The sequence below is a fragment of the Phytophthora infestans genome, genomic scaffold (genome assembly GCF_000142945.1).
Source record: "Phytophthora infestans T30-4 supercont1.170 genomic scaffold, whole genome shotgun sequence".
NCBI classification, from domain to species: domain Eukaryota; phylum Oomycota; class Peronosporomycetes; order Peronosporales; family Peronosporaceae; genus Phytophthora; species Phytophthora infestans.
Window position 1 is genome coordinate 118,384 of NW_003303589.1, and position 13,170 is coordinate 131,553.

A 13,170-nucleotide genomic window follows, 5' to 3' on the forward strand; every position below is an offset into this window, starting at 1 on the left:
AATTGCGGACCTCTACGAGGAGGAGGCTGACCAACTCCGCTTGAAGATCCTCGAGAGGAGTTCACCCTGCCGACTCTGTCGTTGGAAGGATCCTGATCCTAGGTGCTCTCCAGCGCCGAAGTTAGTCAGTTTCGACTGCTCCTCTCTGTTCAGCGACCGCACCGAGGCCCTCGGACCGAGCTGTGTTCCCAGGATAAGGAAAACGGATTGTTCGGATATGTAAACGTCGTCGCTGACGCTCCGAAACCTCGCCCCAAGCCAGGCCTGGTGGAAGTACCAAGCTCCACTAATAACTGGTCTGCTGACGAAGAAGAAGGAATCATTCCCCTCGGCAAGCAAGTAATCGGATCGGTAGGTGGCGTGGAAGCTCTATCGTGGGGGTTTATCGAGAACCTCCCGGCCGAACTTCTCATCGACTCCGGAGCCGTAGCGTGCCTAGTGCATAGGCGGGTTTTGAAGCGTATCGGCTTAACTAACTCTCCTCTAATACCCTACGTTGGCAGTCTGAACGGTGTGTCCGGGTCTGCGCTCGATATAGAAGGAGTAATCTACTTGCCGGTGACATTGGGCTCTGTCGAGAAGAGAATAACGTTTGCCGTCGTACCTAAGCTACACGTCGACGCCATCCTGGGCACCAACGCTCTCAAGGACTTTCGCGCCGTGGTAGACTTGGACGAGAGTACAGTTACGCTCAAGGACACGAGAGAGGTGTTCCCTATGGGGTCTCCTCGGGTGGAAGAGTCTTACCTGTCCCGCATCTCATCTACCATTCGGCTCCGCCCTGGTGGACAAGCTCTAGTAGTTGCGGAGGTTCAAGGTTTACTGAGTGACGGAACTACCGTCCTCATAGAGGGGCTTTCTGCGCTGGATGACTCCATTACAGTTGCTAGGACCCTGTGCACTGTGTATAGCGACCTAGTGATCGTGGAAGTATGCAACCCCTCTATCGAGAACACAGTCATCAAGAGAAGCACTAGATTGGCGAGTGTTACGGTAATCCCCGATACTGCGCTTCAGCAAGGCGCCACTGCGAGTGTGAAGCACGAAACCGCCCTGCCCGACGAGGCCCAGACTATGGACCGAGGAGCTCAAGACCTGTGGGTCCACTCGGTCATTAGCGCCTCTAATACGACGACCGAAGTTGCTCAAGAATCCGTACCTGAGTTGGACCGAGTACTCAAGGAGGAGCTCCACGTCGACCTGGACGAGTCTAAATTGGGGGAGCGAACAGAAGAGAATATTCACGGAGTTTCTCCAACCGTTCAAGGACATGTTCGTCGAAACTTCGATGCGCCCCGGACGGACGAGCCTACTCGAGTTTTCTATTGATACTGGAGAGCACTTGCCTATAAAGCAACCCCCTTACCGAGTGTCCAAGGCGGAAGGAGACGTGATGGAGTCCGAGATACAAGAATACTTAAGGCAAGAACTCATACGACCCTCTTCTAGCCCTTGAGCGAGCCCGGTGCTTATGATCCGCAAACCTGACGGCGGGATACGGTTCAGCATCGATTATCGAAGACTGAACGCTGTGACTATCAAGGACTGCTACCCGATGCCGCTCATCGATGACATTCTAGATGTACTAGGCAACGCTAAGCTGTTCTCTACAATGGATATAGCATCCGGCTACTGGAATGTCCCGATGGCAGCTGATAGCGTGGAAAAGACTGCCTTCACCTGCAAATATGGCCTCTTCGAGTGGCTCCTAATGCCGTTCGGGCTGTGTAATGCCGTACCGGCCTTCGAACGACTGATGGAGACTGTGCTTTTTGACCTTACGTGGCGGACTTGTCTAGTGTACCTCGACGACTGCGTGGTCTTCAGTGAAGACTTTCCTACCCACCAAGTACGACTAAAACAAGTCTTGGAGCGGTTCCGTTCAGCTGGATTCAAGCTCAAGATGAAAAAGTGTAAGTGGGCTCGTGACCAAGTAGCGTTCTTGGGACACATCGTCACTCCATCTGGCATCTTGCCCAACCCGAGAAGGTCAAGTCGGTGATGAACGTGCTCAGACCACACGACTTGCACACTGTGAGGGCGTTCCTGGGTTTGACTAGCTACTTCAGGCGGTACATCCCGGGATACGCGGCCATATCAGCCCCAATCGAGCGGCCCAAGATGAAAGGAGCCCAATTCTGCTGGAGCGACGACTGTGAGACCGCTTTCCTGCAACTAAAGCGTAAGCTGGTGGAACCTCCTATCCTGGTGTATCTCGACTTTTCGAAGCGCTTCCATCTATATGTGGACTCATCTAAACTCGCTGTAGGGGCGTGCTTGATGCAATCCGTGGATGGGCGCGAGAGAGTCGTGGCCTATGCGAGCAAGCTACTGGTTGGCTCCGCGAAGAACTGGGTCCATAAGGAGGACGGTACGTCGGAGATCGAGTGCTGGGGTATCGTTTGGGCCACACGCAAGCTCCGCTGCTACCTGAACCGCTGCGAGTTCGACCTATACACGGATCACAAAGCTTCGACGTGGGTATTCAACGAAACTAACCGTACGAGTAACGCTAAGCTGGCTAGGTGGGCCATGGAGTTATCTCAATTACGTTTCAAGGTGTTCCACAAGCCTGGTACTTCAATGGGTCATGTGGATGGTCTGTCCAGGCTGCATACCCAAACCATCAATGCTATCTCTATGGAGGAGCTACTCAACGATGCTGACGAGTCCCCTCCTGGTACTGTCGAAGTCGAGGAGACTACGCCTCTCGACCCGACTCTGCTCCCTTCAGGGCCCTTGCCCGTGGACGCAGGCGAAACTGAACCCGTGGCGTCCCCCGACGAAGAAGCGGTTACCGACCAACTCCTGGTGTCCCCAGCTGATGTGTTTGGGCTACAACAAACTTGCTTCGTGGAAGAACAGAAGTGGACACCCTGGATCCAAGCTATGATAGCGTTCCTTAGCGATGGAGCTCTAGCTCTGGACCCTCAAATGCCCACTAAAATCCTGCTGATGGCCCCTAGCTACTCGGTAAAGAACGGAGTGCTCATGCGTCGCGTACACCTGAAGGCTCGCGCTGGACCCGCGTCTACTCTTGAAGTTCCTGTGATTCCCCTGCCTTTCATATCCACTGTACTGCATCACTGTCATAAGGATGTACTCGCCGCTCATGTCGGAGTTACTAAGACGCTCGACAAAGTGCGCAAGCATGCTTACTGGCACGGCTGGAAGAAGGATGTGGCCGAATATGCTCGGGAATGCACCATTTGCGGCAGTGGTAAAGGCTATCGCCCTTGGAGAAATGGCCGAATACAGCGAATGCCAGTACAAGAACTATCCAGACCTTTCTCGCTATTGGTGGTGGATGTCATAGGTCCCTTAGTGGCTACTCCTCGAGGCAACAAGTTCATACTCGTCTTCGCCGACTATTTTACTCGATGGGTCGAAGCGTTCCCTGTGGTCCGCTTGGACACTATAACGTTCGTGGAAGTTATGGTGAACGAAGTAATCTCGCGGCACGGAGCCCCCGAGAAACTACTGAGCGACCAAGGATCCAACTTCATCTCGAACTTGGCGCGTTCCTTCTACGAAACACTCGGGATCAAGAAGTTGTTTGGAGCTGCTTACCACCCTCAGACTCAGGGACTAGTCGAGCGATTCAACGGCACGCTGATCGGGATGCTTAATATGTATGTCAACGAAGCTCAAAACGACTGGGACTTATATCTTCCCAGAGTACTGTCCGCATACCGTTCGTCCTATCACGAGGCCCTTAAGGACTCACCGTTCTTCAGCCTGTATGACCAGGACCCGGTGTTACCCCTGGACCTCGCGTTTCTCAACACGAACAACGGATGGAAGAGTAACGAAGTCGCTAGTTACCGACGAAAGCTATTCTTGTCTCTACGAGATACGAGGCGATTAGTAGAGCGCCAACTCTTGAAGGCCCAGGGTAGACACGAGCAACGACTGAGCAACCAGGTATCGATTAAGTTCAACCGGTGTGGGTCTACCAGTACTTCCGAGCTCGTCGCGGGGAGAAGACCACGAAGAAACTCGCTTTCGCGTGGCATGGTCCGTACCGTGTGGTCGGGACCGTGGGAGAAAACCCCTATCGAGTGGCCATCCCTTCTAACCCCAACCGAGTCGTGACCATTAACGTCAATAGGTTGAAACGTTTCCAAGGGCGGTGGAGCCGACCGTTTCCTTCCGAATTGCCCGATGGGGTCCAGTCGAGTCCGGGTGTCGACGACGACGGACCTCTATCAGAAGAGGACCTCCCCTCTACTAGCTTCGTAGAGAGACTCCTGATTGGAGGGGAAGAGACGGCCCTGACCGGAGTTCCTTGCTCTGTGATCGACATAATCGCCCGACGCAAAAAGAACCGTGAAGAGCAGTTCCTGGTGTTGTTGGCTACCTATGAGACTCTTTGGAGACCACGAAACACGCTATTGCCCACCTACGCGGCTCTGATAAAGGCGTTCGAAGAAACTCGTCGTCGAGAGGGAGACCTACCAGAACTACGTCGCAGCGCGCGGTTGGAAGATGCTAACGCCGCCGTTGACGAAGAAGAGCTACTCTTCTAGGGAATGGGAGTCGTGGCGGGTCGATCCTATGAGCCTGAGTATGCTCACGACCCCGCCTCCCTCGGAAGTGTCCTGAAGAACACTTCTTACGACTCTGTATATTTTTGGATTCTACTTCACAAGTGACTGATCTCCTACATACCGAAAAGAAAAACAATTTTACCGCGATCTCAAGGGGAAGAACGAAAACAACAAATAGGAACGAATCATGGTGAAAGAAAAACAAAAAGAAACTTAAAAAGAGGAAACGATACCAGTACGCTTACACTCATCCAGTGAGGGACGGTTCTGGACTCGTACGAATCACTAACTTCTCGACGACCTCACGTTAGGCTGTTTTGTCGGATCTCTTAGTCGGCGAATTGGGAGCAAAGTGCTCTCCCGGCGAGCTCGACTTTCGAGGTGCTGACGGAGACCGCGAGGCCGAGCGTCCCTTAGGAGGCACTGCCTTCTTCAAGGAAGACGCCGAACGCGACCGCGACCGCTTACGCGTGCCGTCCCAAGACGCTAGAGCTGACGGGGGAGTCGGCGTTTTGCCGTCGGTTGGTTTAGTCGGAGGTGGCTTTACTCCCCTTCGCGTGCGAAGGTGATCTTGCTTTGTCCCGCCGGGACTCCCTACTCGCCTTGGTGGCCGAGGACTTCGTCGGAGACTTCGACCAAGACGCCGGACGCTCCTCCAACCGTGACCGACGGGACTTCTTGCGCACTGGGGACTTCGATCGTGACCGTAAGGGAGAAACCGAGCGTTCTGGCGAAGCAGCGCGCGCTTTGAGTTTGCCTTTAGCGCGTGGAGGTGAAGGTGACCGCTTGCGCAACGAGCTTACTCGAGACTTCTTCAGGGAGGTAGAACTGCGAGACGGGGAACGGGAACGCTTCGCGCGCTCCTTCGCCCTCAGAGACTTGTGAAAGAGCTGTAGACGCTTGTTGTGAAGCTCGTCGTCCTCCGAACTCTCGTCGGAACTAGAAGAAAGGCGCAGCGTCTTCTTAACGGGACGGAGTTCTTCAGAGTCGCTCTCGGCTTCATCCTCCTCGTAAGCCGACTCTTCCTCACTCGCTTCCTCCCAAATCGCCGTGTAAGTGCCGTCAGTACGCTCTTACGCCGCGTACCCGCCGAGTCCGCTTCAGCCACGTCTAAGGGTATTACCTTCGGTGTTCGAAGAGCTCCTTTCTCCCGTTCGCGCGAGAGCTTGGCCGTCATCTTCGGAAGACGCGAGCAGTGACTTAGCGCATGCCAGACCCCCTTCGAACGGTCACCTACCCAATGAGGTTCGTGATCCTCCTTCGACTTTATGTCCAGCAGAACGAGAGCCAACGCCTGGTCCGTGAGCTGACTGTCGGGCTTCGAGCTATTAGGGTCCAGGGCTCCAGTATGCTCCAACAACTCCGGGATGGTCGTGAAACCTCCCTCGTCGATCCGGAACGGTTTGAGAGCGTTCTTCACTTTTCGCGAGTACGCTCCCGAGTCACGCGAGTAAAGTTTAGACAAGCTGTCGATGACTGGGCCGTTGTAGGACTTGGCGTTTGGAGCGTTCCGACCAGGCTGTCCTCCCATCCACATAAGGCGGCGACGGTGCGCGCAGCTCTCGAATAAGCGAAGGAAGCCGAAGTAGCCCCAGGTCTCGATACAAATGCTCAGGAACCAGACACGTGCGACTACTGCCGCCATCTTAGCCTTGTGCCGCTGCGTCTGAGCGTTGGAGGTCCTCAACGGAACGTTCGCCTGCCAATCCCAGAACTTGGAACGGTTTTCATTCCAGAAGCGCCAGTGAGAAGCGTGCACGTGCGGGTACTCTTGCGGGCTGTACCACAAGTGCGAGCCCGGCCACGGATACGCCAGCTGGTACGGTTCCTGACCTAGCTCGGCCGCCTCGTAATAAACCCGTTTCAGATCATCGACTACGGGAGAAGGAGTCGTGTCCGACAGCTTGAATGGTAACGCGAACGAAGACCACGGGTGACTCGGACGCTTCTTGCCAGAACGAGGACTCTTTGTAATCGTCTTCCTCTTAGTCGAGCCAGTGCTGATGCTCATGAGCGGAAACCGACCGTCCTGCGTAAAGCGTGGGTGCCGAGGCGGCTTCCCGCGAGTCGGTTGCCGAGGAGGCTTAGGCATCAAAGCGTCCGAAGCCTTCCCCGTGTCGTCCAAGATCGCGGCGGCGATGTCATCCAGAAGCTCGAGGCCGATGGAGCTCTCGTCGGCCGGAGTGTCATCAGAAGAAGAGCCGTCGGAGTCCGAAGACTCAACATTCCAGACGGCCTTGAGTCGGCGTGACGCCGTTCCGCGCGAGGTACCCATAATGGGGTGGTGAAGAGAGAGGGCGCTGAAGGTTGCGTCTGAAGTCGGGGCAAAATTGCCAAATGAGCCGGAAGACTGCCCGTCGGTACCTGGACCTCCGGCCCTGTCTCTCTCGAGGTTCCTGTGATAACTGTATATTGGGTGCAAGAGAGGCTCCTGAAAAGGACGAGGAATTGAAGGTCTCCTTTCCCAGCTACTGGACTTGACGGATGGATAGCGACTAAGACGGATGGGGGTCGAACGGCGTCGAGAAGGGTCGCCCTGGGTGTACTCAGTTTCTTATTTGCCGAGTGTTCTCTCATCTAAATGGAGCCTCACGCTAGTGTTTTCTACGAGTACGCCCGCTGGGAGCTGTGGCCCGTGTACGTAGGGGCTGTAACGGTCTGGGTCCTAACGACTCCTCTACGTAACGTTACCTGGGAGTTCTTGGTCCAAATGTGGCGTGTGGTCAAGATGAACTGCGATATTTGGAGCGACTGTGCGTCGTTGTACCGAGACGTCCTTCAAGCTAACGAACTTCGACAACTTCGGGGTGCTACCTACGCGTATGGAGTATGGAGTGCGCTATTCGCTGTGCCTCCTATTGTTCTACACAAAGGAAAAGAGAAGTATGGTCGTTATGGAAGGATGTTGCGGAGCTGGTGGATCGCCAGCAAGATGACGTTCTCCGACTACATCCCAGAAGTCCTCCTCCACTCAAGAAACTCGAGCATACGCTATTGGTACGCTTCTGGGACGCTAACAAGGCCACCTGGATGCGTCTGTACGCGGTGGGAGAAGCCACCTGCTGGCTAGTACTACTATGCCTGTCCCTGCTGCTATACATCCCGGTCAACGTCTTCGATCTGATAGAGTTCGTACTCCTGGGACCTGGACTGTACTGTTGCTCCTACTAGCTACCAACTACTGCCTCGAGTGGACCGGCTGGAGTCTCGCCGACACTCTTGTCGTGGTGGTCGCCGGAGTGGTATCTCACGCTTGTCAGCAATACGACGAGGGAAGCCCCCTCAGAGCTGTCTCCCCTAAAGTACTGGTCGAATTTGCATTGACGAGTACTCGCCGAAACGCTTCCCAGCGTAGTATGCCCGAAGCCCGGAACATCGAACGTCTGCGGGTCGACGACGATGTCGAAGTGCTATATGACTTTCAAGCCGCCGGCCCTGACTACGATGAGGACCGCTCCGAGGACTACCCCGAAGCGTTCTAGCCTTCCCTGGCTGACGAAGTTACTGACGACGGAGTCAATAGGACTAACATGAGAGATGTACGCAGAGGATCCGTTCGCCGAGGACGACGAACGACAAGTCGGGGAGGATGTCCCGTACCCGGGAACGGAGGGGTCATTCAAGGAGCTCTGCCTCCCGTCGGGATGACTCGAGGCCCTGGAATCACTGCTCGTCCAGCCGTCCCGTTAGGGTGGTTCCCGTTGAACCCGACAACGCACGTGCCCCTGACCGAGCCCGTTAGGATGGTCCTTTAAGGGGGCCCCAGAACGCTGGTGTCTTGGCGTCGTGGACCAAAGCGCCTCGCGTCATAAGCCCTTTCCCAGAAGCTCTCCGTTGTCCCACGAAGGCAGACAACAAACGAAGTGAATCCTTCCTTTTCTTAGTATGTAGTGTAGTGTATGTAAGGTTGCGAAGGTGTTAGACCTCTCTGCCGGTTAGCTCTCAGTCTTATATCTCCCTCCTTCTACTCAAGAGGAAGCCAAGCCAATCAACAATGAATTATTTTCAACTCTCTAGTGTTCCTATCTACCGTTCCTGCAGCCACTGAGCAAGACCGTACTCCCTGAACAGCCGCGGACTACCCGACCCTTGAAGGAAGAGGAGGTATACGACAGGAGCGTGTGAAAAGACTCCCACGGATTTTCAATATGTTTAAGCCCCCCCCCCCCAGGCCACTAGAATCGCATAACCGATCTCAACGCTGCTACGATGATCCATAAACTATAGACTGTATGATATATGTCCTTGTTTGAAGTATGCTTTCACTTTTCTTCCATCACATCAAATGAGCTGTCTTCATACAGTTTGAGTCGCGGTGGATGAACATCTCGCTCTGATCCGTTGATCAAATGCTGTACCGTAAACGAGTTGCGCTTGACATCCCACAACTTTATATGGGCCGACCCACTTTACGGAGAGTTTATTGGTTTTGATGTGGCTCTCAATTCGTGACCACAAAACGTAATCACCAACGTGGAAGTTCACTGGGTGATCACTGCATTAATTCTTCCGGTTGCGCCGCGCTTGCTAAGTTTTCGCTTCTTTTCATTTGCGGCGCATGCTCTGGATAGAGTATCTTAGATCACGAAACTTTATCACAGCGTCATCCGACATATAATCAATGTGTTAAACTTGACCTCTTTCATTATCTGCTACCACAATGTCCCTCCGTGGATAGGGGCGCTTCATGCCTCAGACAACCTCGATAGGCGACAAGTTAGCTAGCGACTGAACCTGTCTGGTTCAGGTTAGCTTAAATCCACCCACAAGTCTTGACGTAGCCGCAATTCCTGTAAAATTACACAAAATAGTTGTTGACAGTTGTGGAGGCTTGGCGTGTGTGTGCGATAACACAATTCCGCTATAAATTCGTTCTTAGAGTGTGATCCATGAAGCGACTCCTTGTGTTCCGACGAACGGAACAGCTCACCGTACGGGACTGGGTACATGACTACAAAGTAGGCTAAAACACGCGAGACTTGGTGTGGACATTACTGTAGCAACGTATCCTTCAAAATATGTATCAGCAGTGTTGGCCAATGACAGAAGACGTGACGTGGTTTCTGGTTCCCAGCGCTTCATAGATGTCCTATATTGCCCAGCCCACATGGCGATGTCGGCCCATCCATTGGCTTCTCCTGCTTTATGTTCAGCTTCGTACTTGAACTCATTGAGCTTTAACCTTCACCGGAACGGCTTTCTCCGTATGTGTTTCTTGATTTCAGCTTTTCAGGTGCGAAGATGTTAATGCAATTTCTGTGATCCGTGAGCATGTTTAAGCCTTTATCACGTATCAGCAGATAATTCAGCTCTGAACATGCTCGAACGATGGGATAACTCTCTAAAATTCGCAATGACGCTCCAGGTTTTGGACGCATCACAAACGTTTCCGCTCATGCAGTGGAGCAAATTGTGATTTAAGGCAGTGCTGAGCTCCACCCCTTCACTTGGGTGAGTAAAATGCTCCACCCCTCATCACTCGCGTCACTATACGTGTACACTATACCCTCCAGGTCTGGTAAAGCAAAGGTGGCTGCGTTTTGCAGTAGTATTTAACATTCTTGAAATATTCGAGATCGACACACGTGATCTGCTTACTCCTTCGACGTACCGCCACACAGTGACTGCTAAGGAACCTCTCCTTCGGATGGCTGATAGCAAAAGGAGACTCTCTTACCAAGCGCAACGGAAAGTTAGCGTTGATGAAAAGCAACAAAGTGGTATTCTACATTGACGTGAACCGCAACGTGCTTGTGGCTAGACTTAAATCAGTAGCTACGAACAATGCCAAGATGAAGCAGCTGATCATAACCGTGGTGGACATGAGTACGGACACAGCCTCGCCGATCGTCGCTACGGAATCGTTGATGGGCTCCATGCACGTTTCGGTCACTTAGCATTTGCCACCATTGAGCGTATAGCAAATGATCTTATATCTGGCATCAAGATATCGAATCGTGACTGGAAGCCCTGACTAGTTTGTGCTGAAGGTAAGCAGACTCGAGCAAATCTACCACCGGAGAACACGCACCGAGTGATAAAGTCGGAGGAGTCATTGTCAGTGACCTCAAAGGTCCCATGACGCCACTTGACCGCCAAGGTAGCCGCTACATGGCTAGCTTCGTGGACTACAAGTCGAACAACTGCAAGGTGCTCATGGCAGATAAGTTCGAGGCCTTTCTTATCGAGTTCGTAAAAGGTTCGGCGTTCGTGTGCATGTTCTCCGCACGGACGGTGGAGGAGAGTGCCGAAACGTGGATCTCTTCTGCAAAGAAAACGGAGTGGCTCGTCAGGTGTCAGAGTCGGGAATCAAGCTGCAAACGGCAAGGCGGGCAGATGCATCGCACGGTCCTCAACATGACTCGGTCCAGGACTGCCGCTTAGTTTCTGGGGACGCGGCTGGATACGCGAAGTACGTGCTGAACCGGAGCTCGTAACGCGCTAACGAGGATCGGAAGTCGCCGCTCGAAGTACTGACTGGCGAAGCACCAAACCTTCGGGATATTGTCATGTTTAGATCAAAGTGCTCCGTGTTTCATGACACTGGAAAGCGCGCCATCAAGAAAAGTGTGACGGGGTACCTTGCGCTAGAGGAAGTCGGCTTCCGAGAGTTTACAAACTCTCAGTGAACGTCAGCTTCCAGGTCCCAGTTGCCAAAGGAAGCGAAGTGACCAAATTTAGGTACTGGCGAGTTGTAAACTGATTCTATTTAAAGGTGGGCTAAACTAGAGTTAAACAGACAAACTAAAGTCTCCTATATAAAAGCAATGTCATCAGCCAATGGTGGGCCTCGGACGACCGCGGTACCTTGTACCAGATATCTCGAAGTATGACGTATCACACTTCATGTAACCCGGAGTACACTGTAGGCTACGTACCCCGTTACATCCTCCCCCATTTAGGATCGGTATACCGACCAATCAGAATGAAGAAGTGTACGTCACAGACTCTCATTCTCACAGTCGAAATACATCGACTTGGCTGCACGAGCGCGGCGGAAGCTCACTTCACAGTTAGAGCCTCGAGCGGCGGTCTAGCTCACTTCTTCTTGGTCTCCACATCGACTGTTTTCATGCCCCGTGGCACTGCGAAGAGCGGTACAAAGACATTCTTAAAGGCTGCTGCCGGAAAGGCGCAAACCAAGAGCGCTAAGCCTCACGGCAAAGTCTCTGCACTCCAGGAGGCTACTAAGGTGGCCTTCGAGGCGATCAGCTCAACTGTCGACGCGGCCGTAAGCAAGCGTGCGAGAAAGCGCCGCAGTCCGTCACCTTCGGTCTCTCCAAACAACCGCCCCAACCCGTGGTTCGCCGAACGTGAGCTTAGCTCGGGCAGTGAGGACGAGGCCGCGTCCGGGAGCACTCCCAAAGCTGGCGAAGATGAGGAAGAGAAACCCCGCAAACGTCTCTCGTTTGTTGAGATGCTTGCGCGTAATAAGGCAGCTAAAGCCGAAGATGTCAAGCCCTCTCCCAGCTTCGAATTCTCCACTCCACGAGGAGAAGGAGAGTGGATACTTCTATCGGAACCTCTTCGGCTCCTCGAATGAAGAAGACGAGGAGGAGAAGGAGGAGGAGGGCGCTATTCCTGAGCTTCGGAAGATCACAAACGACCTCGACCAGCAGCAGTAGGACTTCCAAGCTGCCCAGCGCACGCGTGGGGATGCGGTGGTGGCAACCGTCAGCCAGGGAGCTGCCATCAACTCAGGAGGTTATTGGCTTCCTGAGGAGAGCTCTGGGGCTGACCTCTTCCTGAAGATTCTCATCGCTTCTCGTGGTCTTGTTGGCGACCACAATTCTAAGGGCGCTTACGAACGTACCCTGGTTCCGAAGGAGCGGCTGTTCGTCGACGACTTGGAGGCGGCCCGGTGCGTGCTTCTCGCGCCGCCCGGAATCCCTCTGAAGGACTTCACGACTTGTCGTAAGAAAACCGAGAGCCAGGGTGGTCTCTACCCTCTCTGGGTCTACCCCTGGGTTCTCCCCGAGAGCGGTCCCAACTGAAACGCATGTGAGAAAATGTTCTGGACTTGGGTGGAGTCTCTCAATTACTCACCCTCGGAGTTACGGGAGCTCCATGAAGATCAGCTGCTGTCCCGCATCCTGGACCAGCGTGATCTTCGTGTACGGTTCACTCACTTGGTCAACAAGCGCATGCTGCCAAGGGACACTCTGAAGCGCGCGGCTTCTAGTGCTCACGACGAGTGCGGGTACGAAGTGTAGTCAACGTCCGTACCCCGTTCGGGCAAGAAGCCCCGAACAACTTATGAAGCCGCTCAATCGACTCCCACGAGCTCTCAGAGTGGGCATAACCCCTTTACTTAACGAGGAGCTATCGCTTACCGCGACACCGTTGCTCCTGGAGAATCCGCTCCACGTGGTAGTGGACTTCTCCGATCCGGTCAAGCAGGAGCGGAGGTGCCCTCGTACGAGTACGAGTACTCGGCGCCTTCGGAACGCTACTCTCGTCCGAGTGCTTCTCCGTCGGGTCCGACGCAGGGCCCTGAGGTTGGCCGCCTCGGTCAGCGCGTCCTCGTGCTTGAGATTGCACTTATCCTTGGGACTGGCGGTGATGCTGCCGCCCAGGCCGGGAATCAGGGCGTGCTCGCTCGACTTGCGCGTCGCCTGGA